This window comes from Megascapheus bottae, chromosome 12, assembly GCF_031878675.1.
Source record: "Megascapheus bottae isolate mThoBot1 chromosome 12, mThoBot2.hap1, whole genome shotgun sequence".
Classification (NCBI taxonomy): Eukaryota; Metazoa; Chordata; class Mammalia; order Rodentia; family Geomyidae; genus Megascapheus; species Megascapheus bottae.
In genome coordinates, this window is record NC_143520.1 from 20,993,718 (window position 1) to 21,011,778 (window position 18,061).

An 18,061-nucleotide genomic window follows, 5' to 3' on the forward strand; every position below is an offset into this window, starting at 1 on the left:
ACATGGTCTTGTAAAACATACTGGAGCATCCTTATATCCTGTGTGGAAAAAAATTAGTCCACTTGTCAAGAGGGGCAGAAAAAGAAAATCCCTATATTTAAGTAGTAATTCTTGTTCAACACAGCTCACCCAGGGTTGGGTTATAGCTCACAGACTTATCAGGACTTGGCCCATCATAAAACTGAAAACAACCAAGGATGATGCGATGCACACTAGTCATTTAAGGTGATTAGAACTGTAAAGAGTTCTAATTTATTTCTTTCAAATCTGTAGTATGTAACTTAAAAACATATTTGCATATGAAGCAATTAGTATCTATGCTTTGTTTGTGTGAGGGAGAGGGTAGTCATTTTTAAGGCTTTTCTGACCAGAGTCTTTGCCTGTAACAAAGGTTGATCCAGCCATCAACTCCCTTTATTTATAGTCATTAAAGATAGACACACTGAAAATACCATGCTTCCTGGTGGACGGCCTACTTCACATAGTACTCCATCTACTTTAATTCAATTCTAGGAATCAACTATGTACCCAAGGAAATCTGAAGAGGTCAAATTATCAGGGCAAAATTCTAGAGTCAAATCTAGATCTAATTCCTGCTATGCTTCACCACTGCAATAACACTGCTGCTGTCTCCTGAAACGCTGGAGGAGCTACTGACCCCATTTCTGGAAGGAAATGTTTGTTACCTCATAAAAACAGTATCTGCCTTCTTAACAACATGGCTGGATTTTTCAATAATGATTTTTTTTTAGTACTTATTTATCTCTTAGTTCAGGAAAGAAATGCGCAGATGGGAGGGAATACGGAAACTTAAAGCAATGAAAAATAAAAATTGCAATATATATATACATATATGTGTACACACACACACACACATCTTACCACCGCTCCAGCCCTGGGATGGAGGGTTTACTAAATACAATGTTACTGGGCCCATCAGCAGACGGCGACCAGTCATGACGACGTATTACTCATACAGAGATTTTCCCCACCTACTAGAATCTCCTTGTGTGGGGGAGGGAGAGGGAAGAATTAGGGCATTTAGATGTGTTCGTACACATTCATCTTCACTACGCAGTTTCATCCCAACAAGTGCAGGTTGTACTACTCGCACCTTCCCTATTTTGTTTTTAACTTCTGAAGCCAACAGGTCCGAATCTCGCTATAAAACACCACCTATTTTAATTCCAAGAATACATAGTCACCACACCACCACCAAAAAAAAAAAAAAAGTGTCGCGATATTTGGAAATTAGAGCTAGCAAGTCAGATCTTCACCGGATCTGAAGGAGTGACAAAGTGACTTCAATTCCGGGCAGGGATACAGCCAAGCCCCGAGTCTCCAGTCTCCCCTCCCGCACGCAGTACCTCACTCACGACACCCCCCGAGACTCGCAAGGCTCGGGGTGGGGTGGGGTGATCCTAGGGCAGCAGCCCCCGGGGCAGGCCGCGCCCGAACAAGTGGGGTCCCAGCGCCTCTCCCCTCGCCCCCGCGCGTCCATTAGGAAGACGCACAATCCGATCCCTTCACCCGTCACAAACTCCGCCGCCGGACGCCGGGGGGGCGGCCCGCACCCGCCCCCCGCCCCGGGCTCTCCAGCGCCGCATCCCAGCGATCGCCCACCGGCTCTGCCGTCCCACCCGTGCGCGGAAGCCGGCCCCGTGTCGAGCCCGGTCGCAGCCGCGGGCCCCGGCCTCCGCCCCGCCCTCGCTCTCCCTCCAGTCTAGGCGCCGGCCCTCGCCTCGGCCCAGGCCCCGGTCCGGCCTCGGCCCAGGCCCCGGTCGGCCCCGGCCCCGGCCCCGGCCCCCGCCCCGGCGCCTGCGCTCCGTGCTCCCTTCCCCCACCCGCGGCCTGGTCTCGAACCAGCGCCCCCGGCTCCCGCCAGCACTCTTTACCCTGGCTGGCACCGAGCAGGGCGCGTCCTCCACTTCACTGTGGTCACAACCGCCGTCTTCCGCTTCCGAGTTCTGGGCCTCTAGACCGAAAGCGCAGCCGACCGCAGCAAGAGCACAATGGCGGCCGCCCCTGTGCCGAATCCGGCGCAGAACCAGCGGCCACCGTTAAGTGCCCCTCCCTTCCTCTATCCTCCCCACCCACTTCTCGGACCTGCTGGCTTCTCGCGAGAGTGGCGGCGCTGCGGGGCTCCCAGAGCTGCTGGCTTGGCTCGACGTGCCCCGCCGCGGGGTGGTGCTCTGACTTCGGCAACCGTTGAAGGACCGCCTGGGGGGGGAAAGCGGCACCGGTAAGCGGCCGCGGCGGTGGCGGAGAGGGCGGAGGGGCGGGCGAGGCTGCTGCGGGCGCCGCCGGACGGACGCCCGAGGCCCGGACCCCCGGGTGGCCATCATTGCCCTGCCGGCTCCCCGGACTCGCGGGCGCTGGCCCTGTCCACAGGCTCCTGCCCCCTGGGGCAAACCTACAGGCCCCCTGCCTGTAACGCCTGCAGGAGGTTGTTTTTATAGGGGGGGGGTATTTATTCCCCCTCCCTTTCTTTTTTTTTGGGGGGGGGGTGTTTGGCAAGTGGTGCAGTGAAGGTGTATTGAATTGGATCTAGCCCTGCCTTTCCCTCTTCGATTTGATGGCCGAGCCTTCAGGGTTTTATTTGACCACCTCTTTAGCAGTTTCCCTCCCTAGCAGTGCCTAAGTTTAGGGGCTGGGGTGTATATTCACACACACACATATATTTAAACAATCTGTATCTTCACATTTAATAGTTTAACTGCGGATTTTGCTGAAAATTTCATATATTGAGAAAGTGAGGAAAATTACATGTTAAATGATCTAGTAAATATCAGACGAAACTTTCAAAACTGTCAGTATGCTATATTCACATGTAAATGAGTGCTAATTAAGGACTAAGCCACAAATCATGATGATATAAATAATGTGTAGGTTTTAAATACAATGTAACAAACTGAAGTACTTTAACACTAAACATCAGTTATTGGAACTTAGAAGCCTATTGAAGGTACTCTTTAAAAGCGACCTGTTTTGTGTCATAATTAAAAGTAATACATGAGATGCAAATCAAGCAAATGAAACATGATCTTTATATATTATATGTTATATATACATATAACTTCCTCTGAAGGGAATGGAATATCAATCACTATCATCCCCATTTTTATTATCCCGAAGACTAGCAGATTCTTCATGGTCCATTCTGATAAATTTTTAACTACTATGAATGTTAAAGACTTAAACTTTAAGCATTTAAAGTTGACATACAACCATGTGTTGGTGACTCACATCTGTAATCCTAGATCTGAGGATCACAGTTGCAAGCCAGCTGGGATAGGAAAGTCCCTGAGACTCAGATCTCCAATAAACTACTCATAAAAAGCTGGAAGTGGCACTGTAGCTCAAGTGGTAGAGCACTAGTCTTGAGCAAAAAGCTGCTCAGGGATAATGCCCAAGCCCTGATTTCAAGCCCCAGAAATTCCCCCCATCCCCACGCTCCCCCTCCCCATACACAAAATAAGCTAGCTTTTAGGGTATGGAAGGAAGATTGTTAGGAATAAAATGTACATAGATTTACTTTTGAGAAAATTAATTCATCCTTTAAAGAAAAATAATTTTCCAACTTGTTTGATGGCCCTATTTCATAGTGTTTTTATTGTATGTATGGCTATATAGTATGTATAGATATGTATGGATATATATATATATATATATATATATATATCCTGAAGAATCTCTCCATGAATTCAGATTCCAGCTCTGCCTCTTACTACCTTTATCTTGAGCAGTTCTTGAACCTTGCTAAGTCTAGGCTTTCTGTAAATTGGGGCTAGTAACAATACTTATTGTCATTGAAAGGATTCAGTGAGATAATGCATCATTTTCTTAGAACATACATTCTACTGCTGTTAGTTATTATACTCTGTGTTCAAACCACCACTAATACTGTCTTTCTGGGGCTTAATATTACATAGGTCCCTTAAACACCTTTTCAAACTTACTCTGCGCTAAAAGGAATGACTGCAGCATTTTTCTGAACTATGGCAGTCAAATCCTGTAGTGAGAACTTCTCTACAGAACCCCTAAATTGGGCAAGGATGGTGAAGATTTTGGCAGATTATGGCTTCTATGTCTCCACCCAGAACTGAGGATATTACTACAGGTAAGTGTGTCATGAGTATTCTATTTAAATAGGCTTTTCAGATTCTAGATTTCTTTTATTGATGTTAATAAATAAGTAAAGACTACTGTTAGCAGAGATTTTTATTATCTTGAGAATGGCTAAGTATGTGTATGTGTGGGTGAGTGAGACAAGAGACACAGAGACAGAGACAGAACTCTCCATTGTTAGTTTCTAGGTAGTTATTATCCACAACTAATTATGGAAAGTTTGCTATATTAAATCATATTAGTTACAAAAGTAACCATGTTTTTTTAACTAAGTTTATGAAAATGACTTGACAGGCAAGTCCAGAGCTGTTCTATACTGTTCTAAACCATCTAAACTCTTTTTTTTTTTTTTTTTGATAGTCCTGGGCTTGGGCTCAGGGCCTGAGCACTGTCCCTGGATTTTCTCAAGGCTAGGGCTCTACCACTTGAGCCACAGCACCACTTCTGTTTTTTTGCTACATATGTGGTACCGAGGAATCGAACCCAGGTCTTCATGCACTCTAGGCAAGCACTCTACCACTAGGCCAAACTCCCGGCCCCAAAACCATCTAAACTCTTATATCCTTCTTCCTACTGTTTTAAACCATCTAAACTCTTATATCCTTCTTCCTCTGGTCCTTTCTTTGATACATTCTGTTTTTTTTTTTTTAGTTTAATTAATTAATTAATTTATTTATTTTTATTGTATTTAATAAAAGGGTAACATGATATTTGCCAGATAGAAGGTGCATTAATTCACATACATTGATACCCTTCCACATGTCTTGGAATCAAACCCAGGTCTTCATGCATGCTAGGCAAGCACTCTACCACTAGGCCAAACTCCCGGCCCCAAAACCATCTAAACTCTTATATCCTTCTTCCTACTGTTTTAAACCATCTAAACTCTTATATCCTTCTTCCTCTTGTCCTTTCTTTGATACATTCTTGATTTTTTTTTTTTTTTTTTTTTTTTTGCCAGTCCTGGGCTTGAGCTCTGTGCCTGAGCACTGGCCGTGGACTTTCTCATGACTAGGGCTCTATCACTTGAACCTCAGCACCACTTCAGGCTTTTTTTGTATGTATGTGGTACCAAGGAATTGAACCCGGGCCGTTGTGCATGCTAGACAAGCACTCTACCACTAGGCCAAACTCCCGGCCCCACATTCTTGATTTTTTATGATATCTGTGGTACATCTTTTATATCTAAATATTTTTGTTCACCACCTGTCAGTTTACCGTCATTCACATTAGCTTCCATTTTCAACTTCTTAAGTTAGGACCTACTGAAAGATACTAATTTCCCTCTTCTATTTCATGTCATTTAGGTACAGGCTTCCAGCTCTTTACTCTGTTTGTCTTGGTTTTTGTTTGTTTTAGTGTACCAAATTGCGTACAATTCTCTTTTAGATAATTGAATTTCAAAATTCATTTTTTAATCATTATAAACTAAGACACTTCTCAATTCCAAAGGCAATTGTGTAGATACTCTATTCCTTTTTCTCATTTGTTTCTGGTCCTTGGACCTAGAATTTCTCAGTTTTCCTAGTTTTTCATAGTTGGTCCTCTACCAATTCAGGCACACCTTAGCCTCCGTTTTTGCTTGTTACTTTTGGAGATAGAGTCTTGAAGACTTTTCTGGTTCCAACCATAATAACCCCATTCTCAACTTTCTGTGTAACTAGGATTACAGGACTGAACCACTGATGTCTGGCCTGTACTCTTTACTTTTGAAAAGACAGTATTATATTAGCTTTTGACACATATACTTTTCAATTACAGATTATTTCCTAATCTTTTGAGAAACAGGACTACTTGGGATGAGACAGAAGTACTTATAATTAAGTCCTTAAATGGAAAACGAAAGATAGCAGTTTTTTTTGAATTTTTAATCCTGAGGCTAGAGAAGGGAACCCAGTGGCATCAACTAATTTGACAATGTACTATTTTGTTTTGTTTTTGTTTTTGTAAGAGACTGGGACTGGAATTTGGTACCTGATGCTTTTGCTCATTGATTGGTGCTCTTAACAATTGAGCTACACCTCAATTCCTATTTAAATTGATAGGTAAATTATAATCTATTGATTAAGGGTCTCTATTTCTAAGAAATATATGATACAAAATTCCTATGCTTTCCATCTTCAATTAAAGGAATTCCTTTCTTGCCCTAAAATATAAACCTTTTATTTGGTGCTTTTATAAGTTTTTATTTTCCCAAAAATTTTATTGAAAAGTACCATATTTAATAAATGAGCATCTAAAGCATTCTGTTTGTTGATTTTTGTTGCTAGATTAGCAGCAAGAACTGTCAATCTACAAAGGCAATACTTAAATAGTTACAAAACACACATAAAATAAATGCCACCTTCTAGCACTCCAGAGAAATCTCTCTCACACCTAAGCTTCAGTCTGTGTCTCTCAGAATTACTGGGAAGATCATTCCTGCTCATAGTTGCATAGAATATCTTGCTGCATCAGAAAGAACTAATTTACAAGGCACAATTCCTATTTCATATATGAAGTCTTTCATACTGCCTGAAACATAGAAAGCTGCTTTTCCTATTAATAAAATTAGGGTGAAAAGTTCAAGCCAAATTTAAGCACCTGTATGGTAAAGGCTTTGTTGGAATACAGTTGTACTCACTAGTTTAGGTATGGCTATTTCAGTAATGACAAATATAAATTTGAAATTTGTAGAATGGCTTGACATACTCGAAACCTACATAGTAGTTGGTATTACAGTCTTGAAAAACAATTTTATGTTCACTAGAAAACCTTAGTTTTTGTTCTGGAAGATGATTATATGAGAGTAATCTTCTTTACTTAGAATTAACAGATTATACATATTAAAACAACTGTAAAATACTTTTACAGTTGATGAGTGAATAACTGGGTACTATATAACCAGTTGAACTATAAAATTAACCATCACTTATTTATCACTACTTTCTCCCTACAAGAGAATTAGAGAATTTACTTCAACAGGAGTAAATGCTTGTGACAAAGATGATATGACCCAGAAATATTAATGTATTCAACATCCTGTTTTTAATAAAATATTTGCTGACTTCTGAAGTCATAAAATGAAATTGAACTTATCAGTGTTCCTGTAATAAAATACAGTTCTTAGAGTATTTTTTTTGCTTCATAGGATTAACTTAATAATAATTTCTAGAGAGACACATTGGGTAAATTTCACTATTTTGAATTTACTGAGATAATTTTAAAGCTTTGTTTATATAGTTATGCACAGTTCTTAGATTAAAATCTCAACATTTTATTTATATAGTTAATGCAATTTAATGCATTAATTGTATATGCAACTTTGTGCTGTTTCCCCTTTCATAATAATTTTTGGTTAGTTGCACAAATAATGTATGAAGTTCTTTTTGCCCTTTATCCAACTTCATCATAAAGATATGAGATGTTGGCATCTTACATAACTACAGTACAGTGATGAAATTGGTTAGTTACCTTTACCCTATACTAGTAATTACTTTGCGTTTGTATTTATTCACATTTCAACAGCTTTTCCAAGAATGTCCATTTTCTGATTGAGAAGACAATCCTGGATCCTTTGTTGCTTCTGTGTCCTTTCAACATGCTCCCATCCTTCTTAGTTATGTACCTTTTGAACATGTATTTGGGTACAAGAATCCTACTTATTAAAACAAATTTTAATCAATAACTGATTTCCCCTTATGCTTCTTAATAGCATTGTAAATGCTGATGTGACTGCTTTTTATTAGGCTTTACTTTCTCAAGCTAATAACCATACATTTTCCTGGTATATCACTTCTATTATTATTGATAGTAGTACAAATTGCAAAGTAGTTCTAAAATACAGGGTTGATTTTTTGTTTGTTTTGTTGGTTGTGGGACATGAACTCTGAGCCTAGGCGCTGTTCCTGAGCTTTTCAGCTCAAGGCTACCACCCTACCCTTTGAGCCACAACACCACTTCTGGTTTTCTGGTAGTTAAATGGAGAAAGAGTCTCACGGACTTTAGTGCTGGGCTGGCTTTGAACCGAGATCCTCGGATTTCAACTTCCCAAGTAGCTAGGATTACGGGGTGAACTACTATTCCCAGCTTGCAGTTTATTTTTGTAAAATTGTTTATCTAGCTTTTAAGAGGCTTTACTAATGATTTTCAGTCCAAATAAATAAAATAATCATGTAGCCTTTAGACTAACAATATAGCTCAATACAGAACATATCCTAAGGCATGCCCTAGGCCATGAATTTAATCTCTAGTACCTTCAACATGTTATAACATTGAACACATTAATTGGAAAGATGACCATTTATGTATGTAAGGAAAAGGTAAGCTGGATGTGGTTGGTTGCAACTTGTTCAACTAAGAAGTTGAATGAAGCAGGAAGATAAGGGCCAGCTTCCGCAACATAGAGAAAATCTTTGTTTTTTTAAAAAATATTTTTTGTCATTATAACTAAAGTATTGTACCAAAACAGCAGGCACTCGTGGCTCACACTTGTAATCCTCACTGCTCAGGAGGATTGTAGTTTAAATGCCAGTCCTGGCAGAAAAGTCTGTGAAACTCTTATCTCCAGTTGACTACCACAAAGCTGGAAATGGAGCTGTGTCTCAAGGAGGAAAGCCCTACCCTTGAGCAAAACAGCTCAGGGAACAGTGCTCAGGCCCTGAGTTCAAGCTCTCACACTGCATAGAAATCATTAATTAAATAAATAATTTGGATAGTATTTCTAATTAGATTTTAATAATATTTCTTGGGGTAAGGTAGTAGATGCCTGAAATCCTTGCTACTTGAGAAGTAGAGATTGGGAGAATTGTGATTGGAGTCGGGGCTGGGAAAAATGAATAATGAAAACTTTTTTCAACTAATAATCTCACCTATTAAAGAGATATTGGTAGGAGGGTCACCCTCCAAGGCTAGCCGTTGGACAAAATCACCTACCTGAAATATAAAGCAAAAAAGCTGGGAGGATGGCTGGAGTGGTAGAATGACTTTTTAGCAAAGACCTTAGTATAAACCGCAGGACTGTCAAAAAGTAAAAACAAATAACAAAAATTACTGATAATGTCCAGAAATTAGACATTGCTAGTGTTTAGTCTTATGTGTGCTTGGAGGAAAGTTACCGAGAAATGATTTTTATTTTCTTACTAAAAATACTAGAAAACACTTTGCTTCTAAATCATTCAAAGTGGGAGAAAAGCAACTCTCAGACATGAAACAGGAGATTTTTTTTTATCACTTATTGAGAAGACATGTTTTTTTTCTAGCAGAACCAAATATGGAATTTTAGCTTTCTTTAGAGCAAAATTAGCACAGATGACATTTTCAGTATTCTTAATTTACAAAGAAAAAAGGTAGTAGAAAAGAAGTGTAAAAATATTACTATGAAGTAGATAAAGAAAGTAGTTTGGAAACTAGAAGCATGGCTAATGTGATGGAATCCTATCTAGCAAGTAACCTGAGTGAGAGCTTGAAGGAATGAGTTCAGTCCTAGTAGATGGTGAGAATGGACTTACCTGTTGGAGGCATGGCTCAATTGGTCAAGTGATGGACAAGAAAGCCAAGCGAGTGCAGAAGGTCATGGTGTAAACAAATGCTTGACTATATACACACATACGCACTCACACAAAATAAAAGTATAAAGGAGTTTTATTTATTTATTTATTTATTTATTTTTGGTCAGTCGTAGGGCTTGAACTCTGGGCCTGAGCATTTGAGCTGAAGGTTAGTACTCTACCACTTGAGCCAATGTGCTACTTTGTTTTCTGGTGATTAATTGGAGATAAGAGTCTGACAGACTTTAATGCCCCAGGTAGTTTCGAACTGTGATCTTCAGATTTCAGGCTCCTGAGTAGCTAGGATTATAGGCATGAGCCACTGGCACGTGGCTCAAAGTAGAATTTTTCTTTCCTCATCGTGAGGCTTGAACTCAGGGTTTGGGCACTGTCCTTGTCTTTTCTCAAGGCTGGAGCTCTACCACTTGAGCTACAGCCCCACTTCCTGCTTTTTCTATATATGTTTTACCAAGGAATACAACTTGAGTCTTCCTGTATGATAGGCAAGCACTCTACCACTAGGCCAAACTCCCTGCCAGAGGAGAATTAATTAATTAATTAATTAATTAATTTATTTATTTATTTATTGCCAGTCCTGGGCTTCAGCTCAGGGCCTGAGGACTATCCTTGGATTTTTCTCAAGGCTAGAGTTCTACCACTTGAGTCTCAACACCACTTCTGACTTTTTCTAAGTATGTGGCACCAAGGAATCGAACCCGGGTCTTTGTGCATGCTAGGCAAGCACTCTACCACTAGGCCAAACTCCCGGCCCTAGAAATTATTTTTAAAATACAACTTTTTTTTTTGTATGCTGTTATTGGAGTTTGTACTTGCAAGCAAGCACTATACAACTTGAGCCACACTTTTTTTTTTTTTTTTTTTGCCAGTCCTGGGCTTGAGCTCAGGGCCTGAGCACTGTCCTTGGACTTTCTCAAGGCTAGAGCTCTACCACTTGAGCCTCAGCACTACTTCTGACTTTTTTCTATGTATGTGGTACCGAGGAATCGAACCCGGGTCTTCATGCATGCTAGGCAAGCACTTTAACCACTAGGCCAAACTCCCGGCCCCCACACTTTTTTTTTTCAGCTTTAGCTTTAAGTTTTTATGTAGGGTCTTACATTTAGAGAGGGTCTTACATTTGTGCCTGGCTCAGCCTCAGACTGCACAGACTTAAGTGTGTACCAACATACTCAGAGATACAACTATTATAAACTACATTGTACAATGGGGATTGTAGGAGTTTGGTCCCTAGCATCACTAAAACAACAACAAAGTAAAATTTTTAAGTACTAGACAAGAATATTTTCCCTTTCTCCCTTACTATTTTTAGCATTTGGATTTAACAACACATCAATTGATACAGGTAAGTAAAGCAAATTACTTTTATTTGTTAAAGAAATGATATAGATTACCAGTCTTTTACAATGAAACCAATCCCGACCTCTGGGTGAGTGCTTGAAATCTTAGCCACTCACAGGGTGAAACAGGAGTTTAAAACCAGCCAGACAACATAGTAGATAATGAATTCATATAAAGTCTCTCAAAAATTTTTTAAAAATAATGTGAATGTTGTTGTCATTATTATGTGCAGAAATTAGAACACAAAAATAAATTATGACCAGACTATCTGTGTTTGTAAATCAATATACTGTTTTAAATTTTACATTGAAAAATTTATATAAATTTTACTTTTCATTGTCTTTTATCTTAGTGGTTCTTGACTCTGATATCAGTTATATTTTAGGTTTATATATATATACAGTTAAAATCTAATTATCATTGGTTAGAAATAAACTTAAAGCTAAGTATGTAGCTTAGTAAGTAGAATACTTGACTAACACGTGAATCCTTGGGTATAACCATCAAGATTGCAAATATATATATATATATATATATTCTTTTTTTAAAATTAGAAGCCAATAGTTCTATTTAGCACATCAAAATTAAGTTTTGTGGGGCCAGGAGTTTGGCCTATTGGTAGAGTGCTTGCCTAGCATATACCAAGGCCCAAGTTCTAGTCCTCAGCACCACATACTTAGAAAAAGCTGGAAGTGATGCTGTGGCTCAAGTGATAGAGCTCTAGCCTTGTGAAAGCCCAAGGACAGTGCTCAGGCCCTGAGCTTAAGCCCCAGCACTGGCAAAAAAAAGAAAAAAGAAAAATCAAGTTTTGCTAATGCTTGTGAATGCACTTGATCTCATCTAATCACAGAAGCTAAGCAGGATTGAGTGATCTTTAGTACTTGGATGGGAGATTCTATTTCATCTGTCAGTAGTGCCTGTTATCAAGGAAAGAAACAAATGTCACTGAGGATGCTTGTAAGAGGGGAGAAAAAGGACCTGGATATACTGTTGGTGGGTTACAGATTCTTTGAAAAATAAAAGTAGAAGAACTATAATGTGGATCCTGTGATACTACTCCTAGGAATGTAGGTCAGCATATGCTAGAGATGCCTCCATGCCCTTGTTTGTTGCAACACTATTCAACGTAGCTAAGTTACAGCATCGGTGTATTGCCCATGACGAATAAGTGGGTAAAGTAGATGTATTTATGCACAGTGGAGGTTTATTTAGTTCTAAAGAAGAACAAACATTTCATTTGCAGAAAAATGGATGGGACTGGAAATCATAATGTTAAGTGAAGTAAGCCAGACCCAGGAAGATAAATATTGCATGCTTTCTTAATATGTAGAATACAGATCTAACAAGCAAATACATGAATGTAAAGGGGAGCCACTTGGGTGTCAAGTAAACTCATATGAAACTTATTTGAAATACTGTTTGAAGGATATTAAATTGACAACAGGGTAAGTATGCTCACAGTATATTGTATTTGTATATGTATACATTACAAACTCCTTACTTTGCAAAATTAATGTATCTAATAGGTATTTTAAAAAAACTAAAAATTTAATATTTTGCTTGGCCATGGTCCTCTAAGAAAACCTTAATTATAATTTAGTAAGACTGACAAATTATGCATTTTGTCCAGTAGCATAAAAGATTCTATTAAGCAGCAAATATAATTTACTTTATAATTTTTTATAGATTGTAAGGCTGCCATTAGGAAAGTTCACCAGGCTGGGAGTTTGGCCTAGTAGTAGAATGATTGCCTAGCATGCATGAAGACCGGGGTTCAATTCCTCAGTACCACATACATAGAAAAGCCAAAAGTGGTGCTGTAACTCAAGTGGTAGAACTCTAGCCTCGAGGAAAGCCCAAGGACAGTTCTCAGGCCCTGGCCAAAAATAAATAAATAAATAAAGTTCAGTAGTACAAATGTAACCCAAAATTCATGTGCATTTCAGGCGTCAGCAGCTAACCTGTCATCCTAGCCATTCAGGAGGTTGAGACTGGAGGATCCAGGTTCAAAGCCAGCCCTGGTGATGAAAGCCACAAACTTCTGTTTCCACTTAATAAGCAAACTGCTGGGCTCTAGTGGTAGAGTGTGAGCTCTGAGTAAGAAAGCCAAGAGTAAAGGCCCTGAGTTCAAACTTGAGCACCAACAAAAAGAAAATAATGTTTTTAGATAGTAATTTAAGGTCATAGTTACTGAGTCTGTATGAAGTCAAATCTCTAATAAAAAGGATGTGAATGATATGAGTAGTTACATACACTTGTAATCTCAGTACTGTAAGCTAAACTAGGAGGATAAAGATTTCAAGAACAGCTTGAGAAGCCAGGTGTCAGTGGCTTATGCTTGTAATCCTAGCTAGTCAGGAGGCTGAAATCTGAGGATCATGGTTCAAAGCCAGCCCAGGCACGAAAGTCTGTGAGACTCATCTCTAAACCACCAGAAAACCAAAAGTGGTGCTGTAACTCAGCATGGTAGCCTTGAGCCGGAGTTCAGAGACAGTGCCCAGGCCCAGAGTTCGAGCCCAACACCGAACAAAACAAAACACACACACACACACACACACACACACACACACACACACACACACACACACATTCCAGCTTGAGCTACTAGCAACACCCTACTTCCAAATAGGTGTTAAGCAATGGCATAACCTCTCCTCAGCTCTGTCATATCAAGACTTAATATTGCTTTCTTCTGAAGAATGCAACAGCAAGGCACCATCTTAGAAGCAAGGAACAATCTAAATTGCCAACATCTAAATCTTGCGCTTTCCTGATTACAGAACCGTGATTAATATTTATAAATTAACCAGACTATGGTATTTTTTTAGCACAGATGAACTAATAGGAAGCAGTAGGTGTATTTGAATCAAGAAATTTTATTTAAAGAGTTTGGATTAGAAATTGTTGTCTACAAATATTTAGTTGAGTTCAATGGGAAGTAAAACAAGAATGAGGCAAGTTCTCTCTCCCTCTTTCTGCCTGCCTGCCTGCCTGCCTGCCTGTCTTGTCTTGTTGGTCACGGAACTTGAACTCAGGGCTTGGATGCTGTCCTTGAGCTTTTTTGCTTAAGAGTAGTGCTTTATCGATTTAGTATGTCCTTGTTTCTGGACGATTGGGTAAATGCCAAGTAGTGGAATTGCTGGGTCATAGGGGAGTTCTAAATTTAGTCTTTTGAGGAACTGCCATACTGCTTTCTATAATGAGTAGAAACCTTGGGCTCTCCTAGCAGAGATTCACAATAGAACAAAATCTAGGTAAATAAGGCCATATAGTATGACTAAATGTAAGGATCTCCAGGATAAAGAAACAAAAGCCAGTAATGAGTGATTGTTGTCCTTAACTTACCATGTTATCTCTCATCTCTTTTACTGTCCCTTGGTTATCTCATATTGTTACAATATTTCACCTTGTTATCTGATATATTTTATATATGCTTAATTGGTTATTTGAAATAGGAGAGGGTAGGGGGGAAATCAAGTTGTGCGTGGGGGGGGGAAGGGAAATGGGGACCATGTCATGAGAAAGGGTAATATTTGTGAAGTAATTAATGTACTTCTATCTGGTGAATATAATGTAACCCTTCTATTAATTACAATAAAAAATACATGGAAAAAAAAAGTAGTGCTTTACCACTTCGAAACACTTTCTGTGTTTCTACGTGGAGATAAGAGTATCACAAACTTTCCTGTCTTGGCTGGCTCAAACCATGATGCTTAGATTTCAGCCTCCTAAGTATCTAGGATTGCAGGCATGAGCTCCCAGCTCCCAGTGGGACAATTATTTTCCATATTGAATGCCAACTCATTGATATTTCATATAGTTCAAAAAGTAACGAAGAAAATGGCACTTAAAATGTGTATGGTGTGGCCGGGAGTTTGGCCTAGTGGTTAAAGTGCTTGCCTAGCATGCATGAAGACCCGGGTTCGATTCCTCGGTACCACATACATAGATTAAAAAAAGCCAGAAGTGGTGCTGAGGCTCAAGTGGTAGAGCTCTAGCCTTGAGAAAGTCCAAGGACAGTGCTCAGACCCTAAGCTCAAGCCCAGGACTGGGAATAAAAAAATGTGTATGTGTGTGTATGTATGTATACCTGTTTTGAACAAGTCATTTTAAGTGATTAAGTTGAATATGTCATTGATACTATAAATGTCCTAAAAATAACAATTCTCACAAATTAAGTTTTTGAGAATTACCAGTGCTTGCTCTTTGTTTTATTATTTTTTAGGTTTTTGTTTTGTTTCTTCTAAGGTTTGAACTCATGACTTGGGGCTTATTAGGCAGAAGCTCTAGCACTTGAGCCATACCCCTACTCCTTAAAGTTCCCCTTTCCCCTTTTCCTACTATGCTCAGAATGGAGTCCAGGGCATTGTAGATGTTAGTCAGGAACTTAACCAGTGAGCTATACTTTCATTCTTTTCAAAGCTTTTAGAAGCTAAAAGGACAATGAAAAGTATCTAGCATTACTTATGTGTATGCTTTATTTCAGATAAATTTATAAAATATATTTTATTTTTAGGCACTTACTGAAACAGAATTTTTTTTTTTATTGCCAGTCCTGGGCTTGGTCTCAGGGCCTGAGCACTGTCCTTGGGTTCTTTTTCTCAAGGCTAAAGCTCTACCACTTGAGCCTCAGTACCATTTCTGGCGTTTTTTCTATGTATGTGGTACCAAGGAATTGAACCCAGGTCTTCGTGCATGCTAGGCAAGCACTCTACCACTAGGCCAAACTCCTGGCCCCAGAGAGATAGAATTTTAAAGCTTCATGCCTCCATCCTTCTTTTCTTAAGTGGCTCTAATGTAATTTTCATTGAGAAAAAGTATAGGCTACATTGATTGATGGAAGATATTGACAGCTCATGTATTTCAACCATCTATTTCAAGAGAAATCAATCACATTTTTGTTACTTGACATCTTTAATGACTTAAAAATACATAACAGCATTCTGATACTTGACTTTTTTTTCTTTTTTTCTTTTGCTAGTCCTGGGTCGTGATCTCAGGGCTGGGTACTGTCTCCGAGCTTGTCTGCCACATAAGCCACAGTACCACTTCTGGGTTTTACTGGGTTTTTGTTGTTTTTTGTTTTTTGTAGGTCATGGGGCTTGAACTTATCCTGGGCACTGTCCTGGAACTCCTTATTTCAAGGCTGTCGCCCTACCCCTGGGCCTGGGCATTGTCCCTCTGCTCTTCAGTTCAAGGTTACCACCCTACCCTTGAGCAAGCCCCACTTCCCATTTTCTAGAGGATAACTGGAGATAAGAATCTCAAGTCCTTTTGTGCCCGGCTGGCTTTGAATCTTGATCCTCAGATCTCAGCCTCTTCAGTAGGTAGGATTACAGGCATGAGCTACCATGCCCGGCTTTGGATTTTACTATTTATGTGATACTGAAGAATCGAACCCAGGGCTTCATGCATGCTAGGCAAGCACTGTACCACTAAGTCATCTTCCCAGACCCATGTTTGACCTTTTTCCTACCAGTTGGGTTTTGTCTTGTTAAATGAATAAAACTCCTAAGGCCATTGAGTGCCACAGTTTACACGAGCAACTAAGACCAACATAGTCATGTGTGGCTTAACATGGGAATAAGTTCTGAGAAATGTATTGACAGTCACTTTCATGAATGTATGAACATTATATATTTTTAATCAACACAGTGATACTACCATTATTCATGAAACCTGTTATTATGCAAAAGATGAGTGTAACATATAAAAAGATAACATTAAAAGCAGTATATTATATAAATCGCAAGTAAACAATATAAAGCTGTAGTAAATCTGAGTTGAGAAAATCCATTGTAATTTAGAATGAATAAAATTAATTGAATATAAAGGAAAAGTAGAATATAGATGGATAGAAGAAAATAAGATGTAATATTGAGGGAAGGCATGGTGCTTTGGTATAATACTAGAGAGCATGTGTTCACTGAAGCTTATTGTAATGCTCCATGAAGAACAAAACTGAACAAAAAGGGTCTGTTTCTGACCCTACCTTTTTTTTATAATTTTTTTTTTGCCAGTCCTGGGCTTGAGCTCAGGGCCTGAGCACTGTCCTTGGATTTTCTCAAGGCTAGAGCTGTACCACTTGAGCCTCAGCACCACTTCCGGCTTTTTTCTATGTATGTGGTACCGAGGAATCGAACCCGGGTCTTCATGCATGCTAGGCAAGCACTTTAACCACTAGGCCAAACTCCCGGCCCCCTTTATAATTTTATTATTGTGATTAATAGAAGGGTTACATTATATTCACCAGATAAAAGGTACATAACTTCACAAACATTGTCTCATGACATGGTCCCCATTTGGTAGTGTTGATATGGTTAGGTCACCTTGAATATTGACTTCCTGTGTTATCCAAAACCTGTATTGAAAGGCCATTACAATTTTATCAGGGAAACCTATAACTGAGAATGTCCTCTGTTGTATGCCATCAACCCTTTTAAGAATACTGGATGTTTAATCCAATGTGTATTCTTTGCTCTATTGCCTCATTCTACTTCTAATACCTAGAAATATACCAGACACTAATCCATGCAAGCTATAGTAACTCAGTATACAATGACAGAGCAATGTATTCTTTTGCTTTTAGTTTCTTAAAGAAGTAAGTTGGTTTGCATATGCACTAATACATGAGAAAAGGAACAAATACTTTCTAGTTGCTAAAAACTTTTCAATTAAGCTGGCTTTTATTGGCTCAAGACTGTCATCCTCGCTACCCACTAGGTTCAGAGCTGAGAATTGGAGTTCAAAGCCAAGAGCATGAGGCCTTGAGTTCAGACTTAAGTACTGGCTCACATGCGTGTGCACCCGTGCACACACAGACACACACACACAAACTTCAGTTCAAGATACATAAAAAATATTCATACCCATTAGAAATTTGAAGTTGTCATTAATGTTTTAGTTAAAATTGTGAAATGAATAAGTTTTAGTTCCTAGGAATTATTGAGAAATAAAGCATTGATTCAGGGGGGTTTTAACAGTCAACTCACCTGGACACTGTTGGCTCACACCTATAATCCTAGCTATTCAGGAAGCTGAGATCT

General features: G+C 39.3%; 2 protein-coding genes across 6 annotated transcripts in view; one reads left to right on the forward strand and one right to left on the reverse strand.

The window, feature by feature from the left end:
* Marchf7 (membrane associated ring-CH-type finger 7) overlaps nt 1-1,978 on the reverse strand; it is a 36,424-nt gene extending 34,446 nt beyond the window's left edge. For all 5 annotated transcript variants that reach the window (XM_090342771.1, XM_090342770.1, XM_090342769.1 and 2 more), the window contains exon 1: nt 1,896-1,978. The gene's annotated coding sequence lies outside the window, so the exon portion shown is untranslated. The remainder of the gene's footprint in view (nt 1-1,895) is intronic.
* Nucleotides 1,979-3,937: 1,959 nt separating this feature from the next.
* Nucleotides 3,938-18,061, forward strand: part of LOC150056313 (uncharacterized) — a 60,411-nt gene continuing 46,287 nt past the window's right edge. Inside the window, exon 1 of the mRNA XM_090342772.1 lies at nt 3,938-4,120. The gene's annotated coding sequence lies outside the window, so the exon portion shown is untranslated. The remainder of the gene's footprint in view (nt 4,121-18,061) is intronic.